At 37.1% G+C, this 14,677-nt stretch overlaps 1 protein-coding gene across 9 annotated transcripts in view; it reads right to left on the bottom strand.

Annotated features, from left to right (window-relative positions):
• The window catches only part of LOC143019650 (dual specificity mitogen-activated protein kinase kinase 4-like), a 73,910-nt gene that overhangs the window by 21,219 nt on the left and 38,014 nt on the right, over positions 1–14,677 (bottom strand). The window lies entirely within an intron of this gene.

Genomic DNA, 14,677 nt, shown 5'->3' with positions numbered 1-14,677 from the left:
TGTAGAATGGAAAAGGTCATGTTTAAGTAAAAGGGAACTCAATGGTCTTGCATACAACTATTTTTGTTAATCATATGTGACAGATGGTGGCTGAGACTATCCACAAGAAAATTCTTAAAATGTTCCCTCCTACTTGAACACAAGCAATTAATCTTGGCACACCAAAGCACTCCCACTTGCATGCAAGTGTGAAAAAGATTTAAAGGGAGAGAAACATGGTTATTAATGTTGACTATATACTGATCTTAAAAAATTGTGAATGAACAGGTCTTAACTGTCTCTTTATTTTGAGGAGTGGGGTGAGGGTACATTTATAATATTATTTTTAAAAAAAATCAGTATTGTGCACACTACTCCACAGATGCTTTGGATTTTATAGACTTCAGACCAATATCAAATATTTTACAAGATACATATCTGGCACTTAAAATTCTACCACATAAAATGTATACATGTACAATTATTCAATCATGCACACACACTTTACTTAAAAATAAAATGAGCATAACCATACTAAATTTTTATGTGAAAAATGCACAACCACAATAACATATATATACATATATATAAACATATAATATATATGTATATACATATATATATACATATATATACATATGTATGCATATATATATATATATATATATATATATATATATATATATATACATATGTATTATATATATATATATATATGAATATATATATATTTATGTTTATATATATGTATATATAAATGTAACTATATTTAGTAAGCCCTCTCTAAATCACACCTTTATACTTCCGATATCTGATAATTAAAATTCTTGCGGGGTTTTAGGGTTCCAGAGAACTTCAGTGGTACCTCAGAACAAGAACTTAATATGTTACTGGAGGCAGTTTGATTTCTAAAGATAAAGTTTCAAATAATTTTTCTAGTTTCAAATTGAACATAAAGAGTGCATTAGAATTTTCTGCATATATATATATATATATATATATATATATATATGAATATATATATATTTATGTTTATATATATGTATATATAAATGTAACTATATTTAGTAAGCCCTCTCTAAATCACACCTTTATACTTCCGATATCTGATCATTAAAATTCTTGCGGGGTTTTAGGGTTCCAGACAACTTCAGTGGTACCTCAGAACAAGAACTTAATATGTTACTGGAGGCAGTTTGATTTCTAAAGATAAAGTTTCAAATAATTTTTCTAGTTTCAAATTGAACATAAAGAGTGCATTAGAATTTTCTATTTCTACATATAAATTATATATATACATATATATACATATATATATATATATATATATATATATATATATATATATATATATATATATATATATATATATATATATAGTGAATACACATGCAGAAAGAAATAAGGGACCAAATAAAGAACCTTGATGTCAAAAAGTCATACGGGCCCAATGGAATTGCGAACTGGATATTGAAAGAATGATGAACAGACAAAATACACAAGATAATTGACTTCTCACTCAAAGAAGAAAAGTACCACAAGATTGGAAAAATGCAAATACTGTACTGTACCAATATACAAAGATGACAAAGAAAATCCAACAAACTATAGACCAGTATCCCTTACAAGCACAGTAGCAAAAATATGTGAAAAAGTTACTAAAAATAAATGGATTAAACACTTGGAAGAGAACAAAATACTAAATCCTAAACAATTTGGTTTTAGAAGTAGAAGATCATGTACCACAAATTAATATGTTTTTACCCAAGATTAATAGAAATAATACAAGAAAGAGACAGATGGGCACATTGTGCTTAAAGGCTTTTGACAAAATACCACACAAAAAACTACGGAGAAAAATTGAAATAATAGGTGGAATACAAGGAAAATTACTGGAATGTATGAAAGATTTCTTGAACGAAAGAAAAATGAGGGTGGTACTTAAAGACAAGAACTCAAATTGGGAAAACATAAGCGGAGTTCCCCAAGGCTCTGTACTGGCTCCAATAATGTTTGTTATTTATATAAATGATATGGATGAAGGCGTGGAATGTTATATGAACTTCTTTGCAGATGATGCAAAACTATAAGAGAGTAAGTACAGAGGAAGACTGCAAATCTTTTCAAGAAGACCTGGACAAAGTCTGGAAATGGAGTCAGAAGAGTGAACTTCAACATTAAGAAATGTAGTTTAATGGAATTTGGAAAAAGCAAAAATAGAATATTGTGTCAATATAAAATTGGTACAAAGTAAAAAAAAAAGTAAACTCGGAAAGGGACCTAGGAGTAACTATCTCAAATGACATGACACCAGACAAACATGTCAACAAATTAGTAGAAACTTTTAATTTATTAAGATCAATGAAAGTAGCCTTTGACTACATGATAAGACCAAAATTGGAATACATAGCATCACTATGAACACCTAGTTCCAAAAAAAATAAATAAATAAATAAATAAATAAACTAGAAAGAATTCAAAGAGCAACAACAAAGATGGCACTTTGCAATTTGACATACAAAGATTGGTTAAGCTAATTTACCAACCCTGGAACAAAGAAGAGAAAGAGGTGATTTGCTAACCATCTACAGAATTATGAAAGGGATGGAAATTCTTGATAGGGATGACCTACTAAACTGGACAAAAGAAATACAAGAGGACACGAGAAGAAACTTAGGAAGGACAGTTACAGATCTGAAAAAGAATAGCTTCCCACACAGAGTTATAGATATCTGGAACAAACTGAATGAAGAACCAGTGAGTGCTAAAACTATACATGACTTTAAGAAAAAAATGGATGCGGAAAGATACAATAGCAGGTCACTACGAGCATAGTTCTCTTTCCGCAAAATACAACTAGGTAAATACATGCACAAGGATGATCATGTGCCACAAACTTGATTTGTTTTTAATCAAGGTTAATAGATATAATGCAAAAGGGATGGATGGGCAGATTGTGCTTTCCTGGATTTACAAAAAGTGTTTGATAAAATACCACACTAAAGCTATTAAGAAAACTTGAAGCAACAGGTGTACAAGGAAAATTATTGAAATGGATGCAAGATTTCTAGCACGGAAGAAAAATGAGGGTGGTACTCAGAGATAAAATCTCGATCTGGGAAGAAATGATAAGTGGAGTCCCACAAGGTTCATTATTAATTCCGATAATGTTTGCTATATATATAAATGACATGGATGAAGGTGTTGGCTGTTATATGAACTTCTTTGTAGACGATGCAAAAGTACTAAAGAAAGTAGGTACAGAAAAAGGCTGTGAATCACTACAGAGAGACCTGGACAAAGTCTGGGAATGGAGCCAAAAGTGGGAAGTGAACTTCTACATCAAAAGATGTAGTTTAAAAGAGTTTGGGGGGAAGGAAGAGGGAGGGAGAAAAAAAAAAAAAAAAAAAAAAATCAGGACAATATAAAATTGGTACAAAGTAGAAACAATTAGCTCTGAAAAGGACCAAGGAGTAATTATCAACACAGACATGTCACCAGACAAGCATATAAACAAAATAGTTGGAGAAATCTACAATTTACTAAGATCAATAAAGGTGGCTTTTGATTACTTGGATGAAGTAATGGTAAAAAAAATATTAGTCACACTGATAAGACTAAGATTGAAGTACACTGCAACACTATGGACACCCAGCACGAAAAAGAATATAAAAAAATTAGAAAGAAGAGCAACAACAAAGATGGCACCAACACTTTCAAAATTGACATACAAAGATTGTCTAAACTGGAACTACCAACCCTTGAACAAAGAAGAAAAAGAGGAGATCTATTGGCCATTTACAGAATCATGAAACACATGAAAATCCTTGACAGAGTAGACTTGTTAAAGTGGGATAAAAGAAATAAGAGAGGACATGAAAAGAAACTCAAAAAGGATAGTTATAGAAGAGATTTGGAAAAAAAAAAAAAAAAATCCAGAGTGGTAGACGTCTGGAACAAACTGAATGAAACAATAGTATGTGCAAAAACAATACAAGAATTTAAGAACAAATTTGGTGCTGCGAGACACAAAGACAGGTCTCTACAAGCACAGCTCCCCTTCTCATATAATACAACTAGGTGTATATATATATATATATATATATATATACATATACACACACATACATATATATATATAAATAGGGTGTCTTCGAGTTGATGGAGCTCTGATCCTATGCAACTTCATAAATCAATTTACTGTGTAGGTTGGAACCAGCCTAAGTAAGCATCTTCCATGGTGATTACTTTCCTCTTCTACAATGCACTGCTATCAGATGAGCCTCCTTTATGCTTGGGAGCCATAATGAAGGTCAAAATGCACTCCCCCCCCCAAAAAAAAAAAAAATAAATAAATAAATAAATAAATAAATAATAATAATAAATAGTAATCCCAAAATAGCACATCCTTCCTTAGTCTATCATTGCATAACAATGTATTCCTCTGCTGCACTCACCAACTAGTTCTTTGTATTAATAAATAAATAAAAAATTAACATGTCTGTTTTTGGCAAAATAATCTAGCCGGTGACAGTGATTTGGTAACAGTTCACATGAACCTGATTGGCTGAGAGAGTGGTGATGTCACAGCAATGGGGACAACTGATTGGCCAAGAGTGGTGATGTCACAGCAATGGAGATGACTGATTGGTTGAGAATGCTGATGTCACAGCAAGGGTGACTGATTGGCTGCGAGTGACGTAAGGGAGTGTACAGGGACAAGCCCTGCCAGTGTCCTAACCATGAAACAATGGAAGTTGAGACTCATAAACTGAAGACTCCCTGTTTATATATATATATATATATATATATATATATATATATATATATATATATATATATATATATATATATATATATATATATATATATATATATATATATATATACATATATACATATATATATATATATATATATACACACACTCATGCCTCGATTTAATGGACTAAAAGGGGGGAACACCGGTCCGATATACCCGATTGTCTGAAGTTTCCGATACTACTGTATTTCAATGATTACGTTACGAAAAAATGAGGAATGAATACAGTACGGTACTTTTACTTAAGCACACTATCCAATCTGTTAGTGCAAATACCTGGGATCTGGCCCAAAATTTTCACCCCAAGAGTACCAAGTCCAAAATTTTCATCAACCGAATACTTCAGCGAATATTGGGGAAGTTATTCCTTTTGTTTACGAATATCAGACAGTTTGTGTCTTTACTCCATATCCTCTTCCATACGGTGCCGCCTACGTAGGCGGCATGAGGAGCAAGTGGATACAGGCTGCCATATTGGCGTCTTGATTATATTTATTGTAGTTGCCCCTGCGTAATGACATACTCTCTAAACTGTCTTCATCACATTTTCTATGGTTATCAAAATTCACGGGTGAAAGAGAGAATGAACGATATAAGCGGTGACTATTTTTTATGATGCGAGTATTATGACGCAACATCGTACGTCTGGCAGCTAATGCTGCCCGCGAGATTTTGGCCCGGAGTGAAGTGGATATTCATCACACACCTGCTTCACCGACACTCCACTTTCCAACTTTTTAATCAACTCAAGCTTCTGTGATACTGTTAAATTGACTCTTTTCCTCTTTTCTACAGGATGTACAGGTGCCATGGTTAAAAAAACTGTTGAATTATTTCACAAACAACACACAAAACAGGGCCAAAAAGGTCGAAAACACGGACCAAACAGCTCCACGTGTTCCGGCACAGTTGTAAACAAAGCGACCATAGGTCATCTGGCGGTCAACTGCGGAAACATCGGACCGCGTCCGGTCGCTCCGGACAATCCGGAAGCTACAGATTTTGTCCGTTGCATCCGAAATCCGTTAAAGTGAGGTCCGTTAAATCGAGGTATGAGTGTATATATATATATATATGTTCTTTACAATTCAATTCTTCACTGACATGGCCCAAAGGCATTTCTCATCTTTTCTATTTTCATACATGAAGATGAGGACATTGTGGATGTGCTGTGTCTTGCTGCAATGTTTCTGACCCATGCAGTGATCAGGGATAACCCTTCACCAACAATGAGCTAAGATGAAAGGAAAATGGTGGCCAGATGGTAGTGGGATGGGTGGAAGTGGGTGGGTGCCTTGATTGACTACCTCCCTATATGGGGTTGTAGATATTGGTATATAGGTAGATAGATAGAATTCTAAGAAATGTTAAGGTTTCTAGGATAATATCTTTTAATCCAAGCATAAGTGTAGAATGCAGTACTGTAATGATATGACCATCTATGTGTTTGAGTTTCACAAAAAGTTTAATTTCTGGGGCAAAATTTTTTTTAAGGAAAAACAAGCGACCTTCGGTGGTGACTAACGTCACCGCTTTGGCCTGCGGCGCTACGAGCTCGCTTCGCTCGCAGTTTAGCTGGTAAACTAAGATACTCTTCCCTTGAGCCAGAATATTTGTAATCAGGATTGTCCTTTAATAGCTCACCAAACTTTCGAACTATACGTTGCAAATCATTTATCATAGCTATTCTAGGTTTTAACCTTTTTATATTTTTGTACAATTTTGCAAATAATTCCATATGTTCATCTTTAAGGCCACGGGACAATATCTTATTACGATAAACCTCTTGTCTTTCTATTCCCTTTGTTTTAGTAACCCACATCCAATAATGCCTCTGTCGTTTTCTCTCCAAAGCTAAAGCTGATTTGCCGTCGTTGGACATGTTGTAGTAGCAAGACAACCAAATTCTATGACAGCTATACGCTTTTTCTTCAATGTCTTCTTTATTAGCTGGTAAACTAAGATACTCTTCCCTTGAGCCAGAATATTTGTAATCAGGATTGTCCTTTAATAGCTCACCAAACTTTCGAACTATACGTTGCAAATCATTTATCATAGCTATTCTAGGTTTTAACCTTTTTATATTTTTGTACAATTTTGCAAATAATTCCATATGTTCATCTTTAAGGCCACGGGACAATATCTTATACGCCCATTCTTCAAAATGTCGGGAAACATAGTACCTCGATCAATTCTGTTGGCTCGGCCGGGGGCTTGGCTGCGCAAACAGCGGCCCACAGCCACAGCTTTCCGCGCTCAAATCCATCGTTTTCCCCTTCGGCCTCGGGGCGAAACCCCAACACAGGATCCCCAGCACGAAGAAGAACGCGAAGAAGAATGCGAAGAACACAAAGAAGAATGCGAGGAAGAAGAACGCGGAGAAGAACGCGAAGAAGAACGCAAAGAAGAATGCGAAGAAGAACGCGAAGAAGAACGCGAGGAAGAAGAAGAAGAACACGAAGAAGAACAACAACAACGCGAAGACAATATCTTATACGCCCATTCTTCAAAATGTCGGGAAACATAGTACCTCGATCAATTCTGTTGACTCGGCCAAAAACTGACAAAAGTTCCAGCACGAAGAAGAACGCGAAGAACACGAAGAAGAACGCGAAGAACACGAAGAAGAACGCGAAGAACACGAAGAAGAAGAATGCGAGGAAGAACGCGAAGATAATATCTTATACGCCCATTCTTCAAAATGTCGGGAAACATAGTACCTCGATCAATTCTGTTGGCTCGGCCAAAAACTGACAAAAGTTCCAAATTGAGTGAAGTTTATTTTTAATTATATAAAAATATATACAGTATATACAGTCAAAGCCCTGGTATCCGGCCTTCTTGTATCCGGGACTTCAAATAACCGGCATATTTTTCACGAAAATCGAAAAATTGTGATAAAGATAGACGTATACAAAAAAAAAAAAAATAAATAAATAAATAAATAAATAAATAAAATAAAATATATAAAAAAAAAACACCCGCGCGTGGTTGTAGTTGCTCTCGCCGCCACCAGGGCTTTATTGTGTATTTACCGCCGAACGTAACAAGTGTGATCCAGCCCATGGATCAAGGAGTGATTCAAAACTTTAAAAAGAATTATCGGAAAAGTTCTATGCGCAAACTAGTTTATTTTGAGGACGGTAGCATTTCCGAATTCCAACGTGGGCTTAATGTTAAAGATGCTATTTTTATGGAATCGCTAGCTTGGGAGGATGAAAAACGACAAACTCTAATGCGATGTTAGAGAAAATCATATCCGCAAATAATGTTTGAAGATCAGGAAGGGAATAAAAACTTTTGAGGGTTTTCCATCGGCAAGAAAGAATCGGTGGTGAAAGAATTGAAAGATGGGTTATCGCGCTAAACTTTGCATTAGTGACGAAGCGATACAAGTGTGTGTAGATATGGACAGTGACCGAGCAGCAACATTCTCACTTAGTGATGATGAAATTTTACAATCACTTCCCGATGAACACGCGAAAACGACAGAGGCAGATAGTGAAGAAGACGACCCTGAGATGAAAGTGTCGTGGAAGGATGCAGCGAAGGGTCTAGCAGTGTTTGTGAAATTTGCAGAACAGTGCACAAACAAAGAGGAAAAAATTCTAAGCAGAGACATCATACATTTTATGAAAGTTGGTACAAAAAGTTTAGTGAAAGAAAACTCGAGTGTAGAGGTGAATGCACCCTCTCAGCCACCAACACTGAACACAGCCATTCACAACTCCGTCGTAAAATTATCAGATGATGAATTAGATAACTGGTAATGCTGTGATGATTATAACTGATGTATATTGATTGGATTTACTCTATACTGATAGAATTTACAATATATAGACATGTGGATGTGTTTATTATTAAAGCGAATTAAGATCTATTAATAAGTAAAAGAACAATATAAATAAATGTATTTTTTTTTAATATCCCTTCCCGTATCCGGCATTTTCTCGTATCCGGTACGTCTTCGGCCCCATTGGTGCCGGATACAAGGGCTTTTACTGTATATATATATATATGTGTGTATATATATATGTGTGTATATATCTATATGTGTATATATGTATATATATATATAATAATAATAATAATAATAATAATAATAATAATAATAATAAAAAAAAAAAAAAAATGCATTCTGGTTGTTTAGCCTCTGGGGCGTTTGAGTACTGAGATACCACTGTATTCATAAGTCACACACAAATCTGGATGACACAATAGAAGTCCAAACATGTGCAAAGGACACATCACATAAGATTCAAAGATGTTAAGATGATAACTGCTAACAGTTTTGCCAGATTAAACACCATTTGAGGATAAAGTCCTTATTGATTGTACAATATTTAATTTGTGAAACATTGCACTATCAATAAAGGATTCATCCTCAATGTTTATCCTGCCATTCTGCGAGATCCATACTCGCCTGCCTTGCTCAGTTCCCCTACAACCTCTCTGCCCATCAGACATGCAGTTTTCTTAGTACCATGTGTGTTTTGTTGCCCTTGAGCCTTAAGCAAGTGCATGATAACCTCCACGGATAAGGGCGTTCTTCTGCTTCACCAGGTGAAGGGATAGAGAAATGCCTTAGCATGGCTGACAAGCTTAAAGTGATTGATGTGCATGAGAGAGGAGTCAGTCAAGCACAACTCAAATCAATGTCAAGAAATCTTCATGACATTCTGAAGACCAAGTAATGATTGAGGGAAGTAGGGGGAAAGACTAAAGGGAGAAAAAAAGAAAATGATGTGTACCGTGCAAGAAAAGTACATCATGAAAACTTGGACAATGTGGTTTACAAGTGGTACATCACGAGGGTGCTAAAGGCATACCAGCATGAGGCCTGGACATCCTTCACACAGCACAACAGCCAGAAACCTACCTTGGAATCCTGGGTTGCAAGTACAGTGATGGCTGTCTGTGGGTAACTTTAGTGAGTTTGTGTTCTATGGGGCTAGGGGCATTTACATGCTTTTAATCTTCACAGTTTCCTCCAATTACTTTGCTTTAGAGGAGTTTTACTGTTTGTGTGTGTGTATATGTGAATATGTATGTATATACAGACATCACATATGTATGCATACACACACACACACACATATATATATATATATAAATAAACAGACTATAACAAATAGACTCATTCCCAGTCTGTTCCTAGTCACCACCATTGTCGTGAGTTCATTCCTTGCCATCTTGTTACTTACATACTTCATCAAGCCTCCCAATGCCAACTAACATCATTATCATCCATTTATCTTTTATTGACATTACAAGTGTAGATCTAAGAGCTTTACAATCTCTTTAGTACTTACATACATACATATACCAAAGGCTTTTTCCCCCTTACAAGGGAGGTAGCCAAAAAACAAAGGCATAAAATCCACTCCCACCCATTCCATTCCCTACATACTCCACTCCTCTCCACCCTCTTATCTTTGGCACCTCCTGGATAACAGGTCATCCCTGCATCTTGTCCACTGTCCTGGGTAAGAAGCAGTGTCACAAGACACAGCACATCCACAGCAAGGCCACTTCATTAAACTGGCAAACCCCCTTCTCCATCCCCTCATGCAGAAAAAGAGAAGACAGGGAGAAGAGAAATCCCTTCAGGTTGCATCAATTTTTTTCTCACACATACTCCATCACCCCCATCCCCCATCCACTCCTCCTCATGTATCAGAGTATCATCCATACACAACCATTCTCCATTCACCCCTATCTTCTGTCCTCTCCCGTCCTTCCTCTAGTACTTACTTTTGGGTAACTGGGTGGGCATCTGGAACACATCTCTACACTTTCTTAAAAGTCTTTCTGGGATAAATTGCTTCAATACACAAATTATCACTATAATAGTGTTTAACAAGTGCTTTACACAGAGGAAGGAATCACTGATTAAATGAAGTGGTCTTACTGAGGATATACTGTATCTTACTGCATTGCTTCTGAACTAGGGCAATGGGCAGGCTACAGGGATGTCTCTTCATCTACGAGGAGCTAAGATGAGAGGGATGAAAGGGTGGTGGATAGGAGTATTTGCCTCTTGATTTGGCTACCTCCTTTATATGGAGGAAAAACCCTTGGTATATAGATATCTTAAAGGTACATATCCCTTTCATATATAGGGGGTTTCCTATATGTACAGGATGTCCTTGACCTATGTTGTCATCAACATGTATCGTTTCAACTTTACAGTGGTAGTCACCTGTACAGAATGTACAATTTCATTTGTCATTTTGGGGATTCTTTTTTTTTTCAAGTTTAATTTTTGTCATTATTTTTTGTATTATAATTATGTTCTTCCTTTCATTTTCCTATGGCCTAGTTCAGTTTCTTGATATATATGTATGACTTTAGGGTGTTTTAGGTTAGGTAAGTGACTTAGGCTACAGTAATTTAGACTTGCATTGAAAATTCCCTTACATCGGTCCATAGGAACAGATCTCTGAAGTAACTTTAGGGCCCAATGTGTGTGTACGTATATGTACTGATACATACACACACACATATATATATATATATATATACCAAAAGGCTTCTTCCCCCTTATATGGGAGGTCGCTTGCCGAGGCATACCCAACCCCACTGATCCCACTCTCAGCTATCACCCATTTGATTCCATTCCATCTTTCTCCTATTGCCCAGGTCAGTACTCAAAAAAAATTTGGCCTGGGGTACCCAGAGTGGAACATACTTCAAGTTGTTGGGGACGTTTGAATTTTGCCAGAAGTTTGGGCTGGATACATGACATCACAGCTTCTTGCTACTGGTAACTAACTGATGCTCAGTACTTGCTTGGCTGTGGTGGTAACATTGTTAAAGGGGTTTCTCCCAAATCTGCCCTTATTCCCCTTAGGTTTTTCATGCACTTCCTATATTTGTAACCCTACTGTGGGCAAGGACTGGGCCCAAGATATCTCCCTAAGAGCTTCAATTGAATTTCTTAAACCTTAACCTCTTCCACACAATGATGCCTATGTAGGCATCATGAGGTGTGAGTGGATATATGAGGATGCCGGCAGTGGCATCCTGATTATCTTTATTTTGTAGTTGTAGCTGAGTGACCCCTGAATTCCGTGAATTTGTTTGATCACATTTTCTGTATTTATTATTACTCAGTGAAAGAGAATAAGTAAATCAGCAGACTTTATGTTTCATAAGGCGAGTACTGTAATGCATCATCGTACATCAGGCATCTGATGCTGACCGTGAGAACCTGACTTGTATGAAGAGGTTAAACACTTGGAAGGCTGACAACCTGTGACTGATCCCATCTTTCTACTTTCAGCCAGTGCCATAGAACAACTAGCAATTGGCAACTGGTCTCCTCCTACTACTTTAAGCCTATGACAGAGACCATTGTACACTGTTACAACACAATGACCAATGTTCTTTCCAGAGAAATATAGTGGTGCCACTATAGGTCTGCAAGTTTCCAGTCAGTGAAACTCCAGGCAACAATTATCGTTATTAATAAGAAAAAACAGAGGGGGGTGGGAAGCAGAAGTGGATGGAATGAGCTTGAGGGGAAGACCAAGAAAGAAATGGATGGATTAGGTGTTGGAGGCCTTGGATACACATGAGTGTCTCTTTTGTTGAGCAGGGAAAGGGGAGTGCAAAAGATGAGAGTGAAAGGATGGAGACTGCAAATAAATGAAGGGATAACAGCCTTAAGGGGGTTGCCATAGTGAAGAGCTGTGCCTCACTGTATTGCCTTTTGTCTCAAGCAGTGCGACAGGGAACAGGACAACCCCTCATCACTAAAATACTGAGATGGGAGGGGTGCTTGAGTGGATTTTGTGAATGATTTAGGTGTATGCTTTGACTTAGCCACTCCCATTTTAAAAAAGGGAGAAAGGGTTTTTTGGTATCCAGCTTTACCTAGGAAAATATATGGAAGACTTTCAGACAAATATGCTTTTGTGTCTACTGGTACTGATAATAATGTGGTCACTTCACATCAGGAAAAGAAAAAATGTAGATTATACATGTCTTGGTTGCCAAAACCTGATACTATCCACACTGGAAACTTTTAAGCCCACATCATATTAAATTAAAAACAATCTACAAGATATATCAGAAATCAATTACTTAATCAAAAATAGTACAATGTTCTGAATGGCAAACCTGCAACTAGAGCTCTGTAGACATAAAACTCATGAAAAATTATTTAAACACCTAATTTTGCTTCATCCTCCCTGTGCAGGTTAAAAAAATGTCACAACACATTTAAGACTTGGCCTGGGAAACAGAATTGAGGATATTTTCACCATGCTCTTGCCATAATATGTATAGGTAACTCATGTGTCAAGACACAATAGTCCTTCTATTAATTCCATGTAACTCAGCACTACTTGCTGCATAGTCATGTTGTTGGCAACTAAACCAGCTCCCCCACTGGTCTCTCACCAGTGAGAAGTGTGTGATGGGCACTCAAAGGGGAAAAAAATTAAACCATCCAAAGAACAGACAAACTTCCTACAAGTCAGTGGCCATCCAACCACATTATGGGTCACACATGTTTGCTATGCATGGCATCCATGAAAGGCCGGAAGATGAGAGTCCTGGAGGCTGAGTGATGTCCTTGTATTGTGGTTATGATGAGGCATCCCCCTGAAGCTAACAACTTTCCTCATAAGTCTCCAATTTAAGCAAGGATGGGTGCCTCCTGTTGGTTTAAAGAGGCAACTTGACTGAGTTGCCTGGGTTCAGTTTTTGAGACAAGCACACACAAAGTCAAGCAGCTATTGCCTAGATTGACACCACATACTCTGGTCCACTGCAATGCCAAGGTGCTTGCTATAAACCTAATAATCAGATGTCCCTTTGTTTAGGGTCCATGGTGGGTGGGGGCGTATCTTTATATCTATTTATGTGGTATTAAGAAATGGTGCCTCTGGTAGGAGTGGGTTTGCAAACTACCACTACCAAATTCACTCAGCTGCTAAGCAGGTTGTCTGCATGGCGCAAATGAGGCACAAGCACTTTGTACCAGGCCCAAGATGAACATGTGGTGGGCTTTCTATGTAGGTGCCTGGAACCTTCTTTCTCTCTAAAACGACGATTGACTATCCTTTTTTATTGGTTGAACTCAGGAGGCTTAGAGTGGGTAGAGTTGCTCTCTCTAGGGTGTTGAAACTGGGTAGTGGTGAGACTGACAGCAAGAGTTATACCTACTACTAGTCAGGCTACACCAATGGGGCCACTGCAAAGGACTAGTAATAGGCATAAATAGCTGATTACAGCCTGCCATTACTGAGGTTACTCTGTTTAATGAGGCTACGATAATGGAGAAATGGAAGTACATCCTTGGCTCTTATTACAGTATATACTTCTTTAAAAGCATATGAACCTGAAGAGAAAGAAATGTGTTAAGCTTGATTCTATAGTCAATCTGCGCCCACCACAGGTCACATATGTTGTTTTGGGCAACTTTAATGCAGTTATTGGCACCAAAAGCAGCTAGCTATTTTGGTTCTCATGATTCTGGAACCAGAAACATAAACAGTTCTCTCCTGATTTTGCACAATCCAGAAGGCTGAAGATTGCTGGTTCCTGGTTACAGAAATGAGAGCCATATCAATTAATTTAGCAGTACTTGTTGGAGGATTCTACAGACCTGCAAGGTTTATTGCAGTCCTCAGTTCTTTGGAACTGATCATAGACTTGTGGTTGTAACACTCAAACAGTATGTCAAGTGCAGGATAATCTAAAGCTGTGGTCCATCAGGGTTTCATCTGAAGAGGCATATATTCAGGAAAGGTTTCCAATAAATTTGAGGTGCTTGTGTCCAGCAACATGTAGCACTGGGGTATAACTTTACGCATGAAACTGAAGCTGCCAAGGAGGGTCCATGCTCAAGGAATGGTGTGGCATCAT

Source organism: Oratosquilla oratoria, chromosome 37 (assembly GCF_046742065.1).
Source record: "Oratosquilla oratoria isolate Oo_2021 chromosome 37, ASM4674206v1, whole genome shotgun sequence".
In the NCBI taxonomy this organism is placed as follows: domain Eukaryota; kingdom Metazoa; phylum Arthropoda; class Malacostraca; order Stomatopoda; family Squillidae; genus Oratosquilla; species Oratosquilla oratoria.
This window is presented reverse-complemented; position numbering and strand designations above follow the sequence as displayed.